At 34.5% G+C, this 13115-nt stretch overlaps 1 protein-coding gene across 1 annotated transcript in view; it reads left to right on the forward strand.

Annotated features, from left to right (window-relative positions):
• LOC108530186 (protocadherin beta-15) overlaps nucleotides 1-13115 on the forward strand; it is a 172872-nt gene that overhangs the window by 2743 nt on the left and 157014 nt on the right. The gene's annotated exons all lie outside the window — the stretch shown is intronic.

Genomic DNA, 13115 nt, shown 5'->3' on the forward strand with positions numbered 1-13115 from the left:
ATTTGAGGATATTTCCTTTTTCACCATGGGCCACTATGGGCACCCTAATCTCAATTTGGAGATTCCAAGAAAAGAGTGTTAGCAAACTGCTTCCTGAGAACTAAGATGTAACACTGTGAGAGGAATTCACAGATCACAAAGAAGTTTTTCAGAAAGCTTCTTTCACGTTTTCTTTTATTTATTTTTATTTATTTTTATTTTTTTGAGACAGTCTCGCTCTGGCGCCCAGGCTGGAGTGCCGTGGCCAGATCTCAGCTCACTGCAAGCTCCGCCTCCCGAGGTTACGCCCTTCTTCTGGCTCCGCCTCCCGGGTTTATGCCATTCTCCTGCCTCAGTCTCCCCAGTAGCTGGGACTACAGGCGTCCGCCACCTCGCCCGTCTAGTTTTTTGTGTTTCTTTCAGTAGAGACGGGGTTTCACCGGGTTAGCCAGGATGGTCTCGATCTCCTGACCTCGTGATCCGCCCGTCTCGGCCTCCCAAAGTGCTGGGATTACAGGCTTTAGCCACCGCGCCCGGCCCTACTTTATAATTAATACCTACTTGCCACTTGTATGGTGATATAGGAGAAAGATTCTTTTTTTCCTGTCTTGGTTCCCTCCTTCAGATTTTAACCTGATATGATTTAGGATTATGTATGATCTTTCTGGGAGAGGAACTGTCCATCCATATCAGCATCCTGCCTCCTACAATGTAATTAAAACAAGATGTACAAGAATAGAAAGTTCTAAAAAGGAGAAGGCAATATCGTTGTGAAACTCTAGCTACAACAAAGAATAAAATCTGGAAGCAACCAAAACATTGAATCTTATGGTTATCTTGAGTAAAATCAAAAAACTTATTTTAAGCAACAAAATATTTAGCTCCTAATTAGGAAATTGTATTAGGAAAAAATTAATTTTCTTCTTATAAGCATTTCCTCATCCACAGAACGTCTATATATCTTCCTAGGAATTAAATACTCATGAGTAGAGAAAAGAGAATTTCTCAAAGATTTTACAAATTCCCCAAAAAGCAAGAGTTTAAGATTGACATGCTTTCAAACATGTGTTAAAATGTAGTTATTATCACATTTAAGTGGTATCATTTTATGTAACTGAGCATCAAATGCATAGACCCTTTTTTAAAAAATCTTTTGAGACAGGGTCTTGCTCTGTTGCCCAGGCTGGAATGCAGTGGTACAATCATGGCTCACTGCAGTCTCAGTCTCCTGGGCTCAAGGGATCTGACCACTTCAGCCTCCAGAGTAGCTGGGACGACAGGTGTGTGCCACCACACTCAGCTATTTAACAACAACAAAAAATTTATTTGTAGAAATGGGGTTTCTTCATGTTGCCCAGGTTGGTCTGGAACTCCTGTGCTCAAGGTATCCTCCTGCCTCCACTTCCCAAAGTGCTAGGATTACAGGTATGAACCACCATGCGCAGCCAAATGTGTGAACCTTTAATAGTCAGAGGAAAATTAATATAATATTTCCTTTCACTTTAAGTAGAATCTGGCTGTTTTGGTCAGATATTTTTCTTCTTTGCATATGTAGCTGATTTTCCATGAATATCAGGAAGAGGCATAGAATTCTTATCAAGATTTATCTCTCTTTGATTACCTTAGTCCCAGGTGGTATCAGACCCAGGGAAGTATTCAACTGTGGAAAATATAGAGGGCAGTTCGTTTGGGGACTAATATGGTAAATGATTGGAGACTAAAGTTCAAAAGGCAATATGCTGAGTCATTTAGACACTGAAGATAGAAGAACAGATACCATTAGTAATTTAGTTTTTAGATGTACTGGACTTATACATTGTTGAGAAAATGAATAGAATTTAGCAAAGCCAGAAAAGATAATCTAGACTAAATTTGAAGATGGGAAGCAATCACATCTTACTCTTGGTTCAAACCTGCTTCTCTTTCAGGGCAATTAGAAACGTTTTACCCTTTTATTTGAAGACAACTTCCAAAAATGTATTCATCTGGATATTTCATTAAATATAGAGAGAGTACCACATGTACAGTTCTAACTAATGTTGCCACGTTTTGGAATTCCAGAAACTAAAAGCCTGGCACAAGGCAAAAGGGATGACTTTATATATTATTAATAATTTTCTAGTAATTTTCTTCTAGGCAGGCTAATTCATTATTGTAAAATATTTACAAATTGATCTCACTAGTATTCCAATTGTCAAAAGTAAGAGAAAGAAAATTTTACTCCCTTCCCTCATTCTAGAATATGTAAAATGACCTTAGTAGACTCTAAGCAACTTGAAGGTAGCGTCTGTTTCTGGTTTATTAATAGTGGTATTTCCAGCAAATAGCACAATGCCTCATTCATAGTAGATGCTCAGTTTATATTTGTTAAATAAATACATTTTAAATTATTTGGTAAATAAAATAATGTTCTAAGGAATTACAGACTTGTTCATTTGGACGTGATCTACACATTGAATTTTAAAAGAACTATCTATATTCAGAAAGGGATGGAGTATAAAGAGTAAGTCCCTATAGAGCCAATTTTTTATTTAATGTCTCCCTTTGCATCTTGAGACTTGTGGAAGCTTGGAGAACTGTAAAATTACGTATTAATCTCCAAGTTGGTTCTAAATTGAGCTTATTCGTATCTTTGATTTCAGGGAAAAAGAAGAAATTAAATGTAAGACTTTTTTGTACATCAAATTAACTTTCTGAAATTGGTATTTAAATTCTCTGGCCTCTAATTGGTACTTCTATTGAACTTGGATTAGTCTTAATGATATCAAGATTAAATAAAATTTTCAAGATCCCAAAGGCTTAAATTTTTTTAAGTAGTCAATCATTCATTTATTTTCAAAACATAATTCTCGATCATGTGCATACTCCCTTCTCTCTACAGATACATTGGTTCAGAAATAACTTAAATATTTCCTTGACATTCACAATCTAGTTTTTAACACTGAAAATCAAAGGGATACAAATGAATTTTAAATTTTTATGTGGGGTTGTTATAAGACTAAGCTATATTCAAATATCAATCATTAAAACTAGTGAGGCCACTCGCTATACCACCATACTTTTCATAAATCTTCTTTGATGAATAAATTCTACTTCCTTACAAAAGAAAACTCTGTTTAAAAAAAAATAACAGCTTTTCTCTATATCCCCCTATTTTATTCTGGAAACATCTTTTGCTTCTTAAAGTAATTGTTAGATTTTTTAAAGCCAGAAATCTGTTAGTCTTAATTATGAATTATTTTAATGTCAAATATGCATATGGTTAATCAATAGTTTGCTTGATCATAGATTCAAAATTTTAAGCTTATTTTCCTTCTATTCTTTAGGTATTCAACACATTGATGAAAAGTACAATGTCAGTCTACTTCTCATTCTTTTATCCGTAAACTTCTTTACTATCTTTTAGATTTTTTCATTTATTCTTGCTGTTCTGATATATATGGTAGGCCCCAACCTGAGATTCACATAACGTACTGCATTTTTTCTTTTAGAAATTACAATTTTCTTTTAAAAACTTTCATTTGGCAAGTTTTCACAACTATTTGCTCTTGTTTCACAATTGCTATTTCCTTCTTTGTTGTTTGAGTCTTTTAAGTTCTTTCCATATTGTTTCAAATTTCTTTTTCTTACAGTAGATAAAACAACTCTTTTATTTGTTGAGTCTGTTTTTTGTGGTGTTAATCTTCATTTGCTTGGTGATATTTTATCGAGAACTTATCTCTTATTGGAAGCTTCTTTCACAGTAGCGCTTGTTTTGACAATCTTGGGGAAGGGAGGAAGACGAGGGGTCTCAAGGTGGTTTCACCCTGGCCTCTGCAAACCCAAGCCTTCATTTAAAAGCTTAGCTCAACTTTGCCACACCCAGGCAAAAGTTCTGGACCAAGCACTAAAAATATATTTGAGATGGGACCCACGCTCTTTTGGGTGGTATTGTTCTGCATTTACTCAATGAGGCAAAAATCTCAGGGAATGTCATTGCTTCTTGGTTGTCATGGATTCTGCTAAGGCTATAGACATGGGAGCTAATGGAGAAATTTAAAATGTTTCAATCTTCAGAGTAAACAAGTTGATTTTTAGGAAAACTGAACTGTAACTGAAGCAATTGACACATGGGGACTATATGGAAAACATCATGGTCTTGATTCAAGTTACAGCATTCATGGTAATGCTCAGAAAAATAATAACATAATCCAAGATTCCACTGAAATAGTGGTTGCTATTTTTTTCTTTTTTTTAAGAAAATAGCTTGGGACTCTGGTGATAATGCAAAATGGGCTTGCTCCTTCCAAGACAATCTCCTCATGAAACCATTTGTCAAAAATTAGTGTTCTGGGTCTGGGAACAGTGGCTCATGCCTTTAATCCCAGCACTTAGGGAGGCCTAGACAGGAGGATTGCTTGAACTCAGGAGTTCAACAACAGCCTCAGAGATATAGTGAAACTCTGTCTCTACAAAAAATTTTAAAAATTGGCTGGGTGTGGTGGCATGCACTTGAGTTCCTAGGTACTGAAGAGGCTGAGGTGGGAAGATCCTTGAGCCCAGGAAGTTGAGGCTGCAGCAAGCCACAATCATGCTCTAGCCTGGGTGATACAGCCAGACTCTATCTCAAAAAATAAAATTATTTTTGTAACAGAGAAGTCAGGGCTCTGTACCGTCTCTTACTAGGGTGGAATCTAACATGCAGAAATACAGCACAACATAATCATACTGTTCTTCAACACTGTCAATAATTCCCTGACCCAAACCTCATACACATTATTAGTTTAAAAAAAAAAAAGTCCTACTCAGAATGCTGATAGTATCACTGCCAAAAACAGAGACTATCTAGGGACTAATACCTAAGTCACTTTCCCACAGCTGCCCAAGGACATATTCCTCAGCCCTCTCGGTATCCATCAGCATGGACAATGGAACCTGTGTGCTTTGATGTGCCTGGTTTTTGAGATTCTTGAAGAGTTTGAGTTCTAAATGTGTCTGGGGCTTTCTGGAGTTGAGCATCAAGATGTGGAGATCCTGGATGACACACAACTGTAATAGCTAGATAACAAAGAAAATTTATTACAAAACAATTCTATATTATGTACTGAGCTGTCCAGGTAGAAAAAAGTGGTAACCCAGATGATGACTTGGGCTAGAACTCATGACTATTTTATTGGCGATTCAAGGCCTCAGAGCCCTGGATGTTAGCATGTAGGCCCACAACCTGGAAGTACAGAGTATATGAAGCACATGTAGGCTCCTAAAAGACAACCACAACCAGGCACAAGCTGGTGCTGTTATTAAGGACAACTGGAAGCCACCTTTATTTGCCATGATCGTCCTACACCTGGTCTAGGACTTACCCTAGTCTTCTCTTCCATTCCTTTAACCACCCATAAAAGGATTTCCATTTTCTTGATCACTGATTTGACTCAGGCTTCTTTCTCTTTCGATTCTCTCTGTTTCTGTGCTACTCAGATGTGGAGGGTCAACTGGGAAACTTCAGTGTACTGCTGCTCAAAAGAAGGCCTCTTCCTGAGCATTTTGGGAGTATCAACACCACTGGGATTTAGTCCTAGAGCTTTCAATGTGAGAAGTTTCTGGAATATCAGAAACAAATATCAAATTTCAGAAGCCAATTTTCTCTAATTAGTGTGAGCTATCTATGAGGAAAGACTTTTAAAAGAAATTTAACTTCTAGAACAATGTGGGATATTTTTTAAAAAGAAATTGTATTCTCTAAATTGTATCTTTCTGAGGTTTTTTGTTTAAATTTCTTTATTTCTGAGGAAATGAATTTCTTCATCCCAAATGTTTCAATTCTATTTAATTTAAAGTAGGTAACTGGCAGTGTTGAAGTTTCTTTTTTTTTTTTTTGAAGTTTCATTGTCTATGTTTGTTATTATGAAAAAGGGTATTGCACATTTTACTGCAATTTTAAAAAAGAATATATTCTGAACATCAGTGAAAATGGTAGAGAATGAACCTCCGAAAAATCTCTTCTTCAGGAAAGCAGTGAGGAAACTGAGAGAAATTGTCAAAATCAACTGTTTCAGAACTCTGAAATTTAAACAAAGGTGTGCAGCAACTTAGGGAGAATTTATTGAGGAAAAAACAGTCTGACTCTTGGTTAAAAACGGTGGTTTTTGTGGCGTTTTAACTGGCCTATTTCCATCTCCATCTCTCTAGCCTCTTAGAAGCCTTTAAAATTAACAATTTACAATCACAGTGAAAATCAGCAGCTTGGCAGCCACCAGAGGAAACAGAATAGCACCACAAAGAATTGCTATTATTTGATCTGTTTGTTGGCTCCCTGGAGGACTCCACTTGCAAGGCTGTCTTTAACTGCCTTGAATCAGAGCTTGTCTAGTGCAAAAGTCTGGGTGACAGAGCAAGACCCTGTCTCAAAAAAAAAAAAAAAAAAAAAGGAAGAAAAGGAAGGAAGGAAGGAAAGGAGAGAGACAGAGAGAGAGAAGAAAGAAAGAAAGACAGAAAGAAAAGGAAAGGAAAGAAAGAAAGAGAGAAAGAAAAGGAAGGAAGGAAGGAAGGAAGGAAGGAAGGAAGGAAGGAAGGAAGGAAGGAAGAAAGAAAGAAAATAGATCAATGAAAATTACCCAGTCTTAGGAACAAAAGATTTTAAAATGAAAATGAACAGAGACCTATGGGACACCATGAAGCCTTCTAAATACACATACTTGAAGTCCCAGAAGGAGAGGAAAGAGACAAAATAACAGAAAGAATAACTGAAGTAATGGCTGAAAATTTCTCAAATTTGATGAAAACATTAATCTTCACACTCAAGGGGCCCAGCAAATTCCAACCAGGATAAAGTCAAAGGGATTCATGCCTTGATACATCATGATCAAACTGTCAAAAGCTAAAGACAAAAGAGAACCTCAAAACAGCAAGAGAGAAGCAACTCATCACATACCTTATCCTCAAAAATCTTATCCTCAATATGACTAACACTGATTTCTTACAGAAATAATGGAGGCCAAAGGGGAGTGGGATGACACATTCAAAGTGCTAAAAGGGACTATCAACCAATAATTCTATATCCACCAAAAGTATCTTTCAAAAATGAAAGAGAAATTAAGACATTACCAAAAAACAGTAAATGACTGATTACACTGTTAGCAAACCTACTCTACAAAGAAATATTAAAGGTAGTCATTTGGGCTGAAATGAAAGGACACCAATGAGTAACTTTAATCCACATGAAAAAATAAAAGCGTCATAAAGAGAAAGTAACTTGTAGGTATATATATATATCTAGGGAACTGTAAATGTGTTTTTATTTGTAACTTGTTATTGGAAAGAACACTGCATAAAGCAGTAATTATAAATCTATGTTCATAGGTATATAAATTGTAAAGATGTAATTGTACGACAATGTGACACAAAGGAGGGGAGAGATAACACAGTTATATAGAAACACAGTTCTATATACTGTTGAAATTAAATTGGTATTAATCTGAACTTGATTGGTAAAAGATATTCACTTTAATAATCAGGGAAACCACCAAGAAAATAACTAAAAAAGGTTAAAAAAAATGACAAGTCAATTAAAATGGAACCCAAGAAAATATGTGTTTAACACAAAAGAGAACAATGAGGAAATAAAATAATAAGATGTAGAAACCAAAGCAAATTGCCAATATAAATCTACCTTATCAGCAACTATGTTAAATGTGAATGAATTGCACACTACAATTAAAAAGCAGAAATTGGCAGAATGGATTTTTAAAAATGATCCAACTATAGGTTGTCTACCAAGGGACACTTTAGATTCAAAGACACACATACATTGAAAGTAAAAAGATGGAAAAAGATATATTATGTAGGCTGTAACCAAAAGAGCTAGAATGCCTACATTAATATCAAGCAAAATATACTCTAAAACAAACAAAAAAGTTACTAAAAATAAAAAGTTAAGGAGGGGTATTTTACAATAGTAAAAGGGTTAATCCATCAGGGAAACATAATAATCATAAACATATATGCATCTAATAATAGAAATCCAAAATAAGTGGAGCAAAAAGAGACACAAATGAAGAGTTAGACAATTTGACAATAATAGCTGAAGAGTTTAATTCCCCAATTTTCAATAAATGATAAAACAATGAAACAGAGTATCAATATGAGAAAAGAATACTTGAATAACATTATAAACCAACAGTACTTGACAGAATGCTCCATCTAGCAACAGCAGAATACACGTTATTTTCAAGTGCACATGAAACATTCTCCAGGATAGACTGTATATTAGGCCATAAAACAAGTGTTAATAAATTTGAAAGAGTTAAAATCATATAAAGTATGTTTTCCAGCTACAATGAAATGAAATTAGAAAGCAGTGCCAGAAGAAAATTTGGGAAATTCACAAATATGTGGAAATTAAACATAAAAAAATGAATCAAAGAAGAAATCACAAGGGACATTATATAATACTCTGAAATGAATAAAAATGACAATGCAACATAACAAAATTTATTGGATACAATAAAAGTTGTGCTTAGAGGGAAAATTATAGCTGAAATACCTATATATTTTAAAAAGATCTCAAATCAGTAACCCAGACTTCCACTTTAAGAAGCTAGGAAAAGGAGAGCATACTAAAACCAATACAAGGTGAAGAAAGAAAATTATTAGATTAGAGTGGAAATAAATAAAACAAAATAGAAAAACAATGGAGAAAATGAACTAAAAGTTGGTGCTTTGAAAAGATCAATAAAATTGGCAAAGCTTTAGCAAGTCTGATGATGAAAAAAGGGGACTCAAATTACTAAAATTAAGAAAAAGGAGGGAAAAGTATGACCTATTTCACAGATCTTAAAGGAAATTATAAGGGAATACTATAAACAATTTTAAGCCAACAAATGAGAAAACCTAGATGAAATGGGAAAAAAAAAAACAAAAAACAAAAAACCCTAGATTAAATGGAAAACACAAACTACCAAAACTGACTAAGGAGAAATAGAAAATGTGAATAGACCTGTAATTGCCAAAACTGACTAAGGAGAAATACTAGGTTGGTGCAAGAGTAGTTGTGGTTTTGCCATTACTTTCAATGGCAAAAAATGCAATGACTTTTATACCAACCTAACAAAAAACCCGAATAGACCTGTAATAAGAGATTGAACCAGTAATCAAAAATTTTCCACAAAGAAAAGCCCAGGACCAGATGGCTTCACTGGTCAATTCTACGAAATGTTTAAAGAAGAATTAACACCAGTACTTGATATACTCATTCAAAAAATAGAGGAGCAGGGACCACTTCTCAACTCCATTCTACAGAGGCCAGTATTAACATGATGACAAAACCAGACAGTGATAACACAAGGAAAAAAATACATACCAATTTCCCTTATGAATATAGATGCAAACATTCTCAACAAAATGTTAGCAAGCTGACTCTAGTATCACATAAAAATGATTACACACCATGGCCAAGTGAGATTTATCTCAGGAATGCAAGGTTGGTTCAGCATGTTAAAATCAAGCAATGAGCCAGTTGCAGTTGTTCATATCTGTAATCCCAGCATTTTGGAAGGTCAAAGTGGAAGGAATGCTTGAGGCTAGGAGTTCAAGATCAGGATGATCAACATAACAAGACCCCATCTCTACAATTTAAAAAAAAAAAAAATTAGCTGAATGTGGTGGCTTGCACCTGTAGTCCCAGCTACTCAGCAGTCCAAGGCATGAAGATTGCTTGAGCCCAGGTACTCCAGGCTGCAGTGAGCTATGATTGTGTCACTGCACTCCAGCCTGTGTGACCTTGTCTCAAAAAAGAAAAAAAGATTTAAAAAGAGATTTAAATATACATAGTCCTAAAGTTAAAAATGTTAAATTTGTACTATTTTGAATAGTCTATTTTCAAAATGAAAGAGTATTTTAAAACTTCACCATGACTTGAGGATGGTTTTTTCTTACTTTGAAAGGGAAGAATAAAGGAAAATTAAACATTAATTTTGAGAGAGATAAAGGGTGAAATAATTATTAGATTTTGACTCTTATTTCCTTAAATCATATTTCCAATAGCACTATTTCAAAATGTTAAGCTATCAATAATAAATGATTCATATCAATGGTTTGTGGAATTTATTGGAAATTCTTATAAAAGGAATGATCCCCAGGAATGTTCTATTAAATATGTACATCAGATACATCAGCTGACCGTTTGAATGAAATAGCTGTAAAGCAAACAATAGTGCTCAGTGGTGAAAGCAAAGTAACTTTTACATGAGCTAACCTTCCAAACTTAAACCTGTAAGATATTTTTAAAGTCACACTCACTGAAATGTAAATGTAGGATGGAGATACTTGAATAATTAGAGTTTGACTTGAGAAATTTGTGATGGAATCTAAGATAATTTCTAATAATTTTTTCTAGAATAAAAATAGTATTTGTGTTAATATATCAAAATACTCAAATATGTGATATATAACTTAGAATACATCTTTAAAATCAGAAAGTGTGGGCCGGGCGCGGTGGCTCATGCCTGTGATCCCAGCACTTTGGAAGGCCGAGGTCGGCCGATCATGAGGTCAGGAAATCGAGACCATCCTGGCTAACATGGTGAAACCCTGTCCCTACTAAAAATACAAAAAAAAAAAAAATTTTGCCGGGCGTGGTGGCGAGCACCTGTAGTCCCAGCTTCAGGAGGCTGAGGCAGGAGAATGGCGTGAACCCGGGAGGCAGAGCTTACAGTGAGCCGAGATGGCGCCACTGCACTCCAGCCTGGGCGACAGAGCGAGACTCCATCTCAAAAAAAATAAAAAGATACATATATATATAAGACAGTGTGGGCTTTTCAACTTTGTTCCTTTTTTCCCAAGATTGTATTCTGGGTCCCTTGCATTTTCATGTGAATGTTAAGGTCAGTTTACCAATTTCTGCAAAAAAGCCAACTGAAATTTTGATAGGGATTGCAATAAATCTGTAGAGCAATTTGGAAGGTACCAATATTTTAACAATCTTAAGTCTTCCAATCTATGAACACTTTTCATTTACTTAGATCTTCTTTAATTTCTTTCAATGATGTTTTGCAGTGTTCAGTGTTCAGTTCTCCTACTTCTTTTGTTAAGTTTATTCCTAAGCATTTTATTCCTTTTGATGATATCTATTATAAATTGAATTGTTTTCTTGATCTCATTTTTGGTTTGTTCAATGCTACTGTATAGAAATACAATTGATTTCTGCATAGTGATCTTGTATCCTGCAACCTTGCTGAACTCATTTATTTATTTTAGTAGTTTTGGTAGTAGTTTATTTTAGTAGTTTAGTAGTTTTAGTAGTATAAATTTTAGTAAATTTATTTATTTAGTAGTATTTTATTTTTTTGAGACAGAGTCTCACTCTGTCACCCAGGATGGAGTGCAGTGGCACAATCATGGCTCACTGAAGCCTCAATCTCCCAGGTTCAAGCAATCCTCCTACCTCAGCCTCCCAAGCAGCTGGGACTACCAGTCCATGCCACCACCTCTGGATAATTATTATTTTTATTTTATTTTATTTATTTATTTATTTTTGAGAGACAAGATCTTGCTGTGTTGCTCAGGCTGGTCTCAAACTCCTGAGCTCAAGTGATCCTCCTGCTTGGCCTCCCAAAGTGCTGGCATTTACAGGCATGAGCTGCCATGCCCAGCCTAAAATTTCTTTAAAATGATTTTTATCTTTTTTTAGTGATAAGGTTCTTGCCTATATTTTACCAGAAAGCAACCAGTTTCCTGCATATCCCTCTATTTTATCTTTCTTTGTATATTTAAAATGAAAAAAATTAAATATCGTGCTTCAGATCTGGCAACCAATTATGTAAAGTCATATGAATCCTTCAGAATGGATAATACAGCTTTTCTGACTGGGACAAAATAGTTTTCAGGTGCTCATTCTTTATATCATTAGCTTATCTTATATAATTAGCTTATCCTCCATTCAGGTATAATAGATCTTTCTTTTCTCATAAATATGGCAGTTTAGGGAAATAAACTATGGCATAATATGCTAGGCCATTCTTCTAGGCCACCCTTCTTGATTGTAACTTTAAACTCTTTATCAGAACCTAAACAACTTTTCAGAAGATCTATACATGTTTTTTTCCAATATTTAAGGCTATAAGTAATTCATTATGTCACTCTTAATTTTTTCACCTGATTAATGATTGCAACAAAAATGTTGAGTATTAGTTTTCCTTCCAATGTGTAAGTTGTATAAACATCTCTCTCTACTGGTAACTAACTGTCTCTAAAGGGAGACAAATAATTTTTAAGTTTCTAATAATAATTGAAAACTTGAATATAAATATATTTCACTTATGATAACCATGTACCCAAGGCAAGGCTGAAGTTGGGATCTAAATTATCTAAAAAGTTGTTCACCTCTCCAGCTCTACTTAGGCATATAAAAGAATGGTTTCTGGAGTCACATGGTAACAGTTTAAATCCTGGCTCTGCCATTTCACATGCTGTATGACTTTGGACAGGTTATTTAAACTCTGTGTGCCATAATTCTTAATCTTTAAAAATGTGGCTCATAAGACTGCCCACCTCATAGGGTTGTTGGGGTGATAAGATGAGTCAATATGTGTAAAATGCTTAGAATAATATCTGGTATATAGTGAACATATATGTTAACATTACTGAGATTTCATTTACTTTTGGATTGCAAAAGGAACTGAAAAGACCCAGTTCTTACTCTATGTCAACAGGTAGGAATAAGTAAACAAAGTATGGTTTGAATTTTGTCCTGAATGCATTAAATTGAATCTGACTAAAACCTGGTTACTATATTAGAAACAATTTTCTCTTTGGTTTGCCCAGGAGATTTGTTTTCCAGTTATGTCTAAAATAATATTCTTTCTTTTTATTCTTTTCAGTGTGTATTTTATTGTTTTCATTTAATAGTGATGCATAGTGTATCTTTTCTGATTTACTTTAAATGTGAAGAAAATTCTAAGATGTTAATATTATTACTGCCATTGATATATCCCTTATAGTAATTAATAAAAATATAATCAAAGTAAATTGAGTTATATAATGCTTAGCATGTATTATATTCTCAAAATTCTGTTTTCAATTTCAGACACGTTCATGGCTGAATATATGATCTGACAATAATCTACTTATATAGATAAAAACATCATTTGAGTGGATTAATT

Source organism: Rhinopithecus bieti, unplaced genomic scaffold (assembly GCF_001698545.2).
Source record: "Rhinopithecus bieti isolate Rb0 unplaced genomic scaffold, ASM169854v2 scaffold_7438, whole genome shotgun sequence".
NCBI classification, from domain to species: domain Eukaryota; kingdom Metazoa; phylum Chordata; class Mammalia; order Primates; family Cercopithecidae; genus Rhinopithecus; species Rhinopithecus bieti.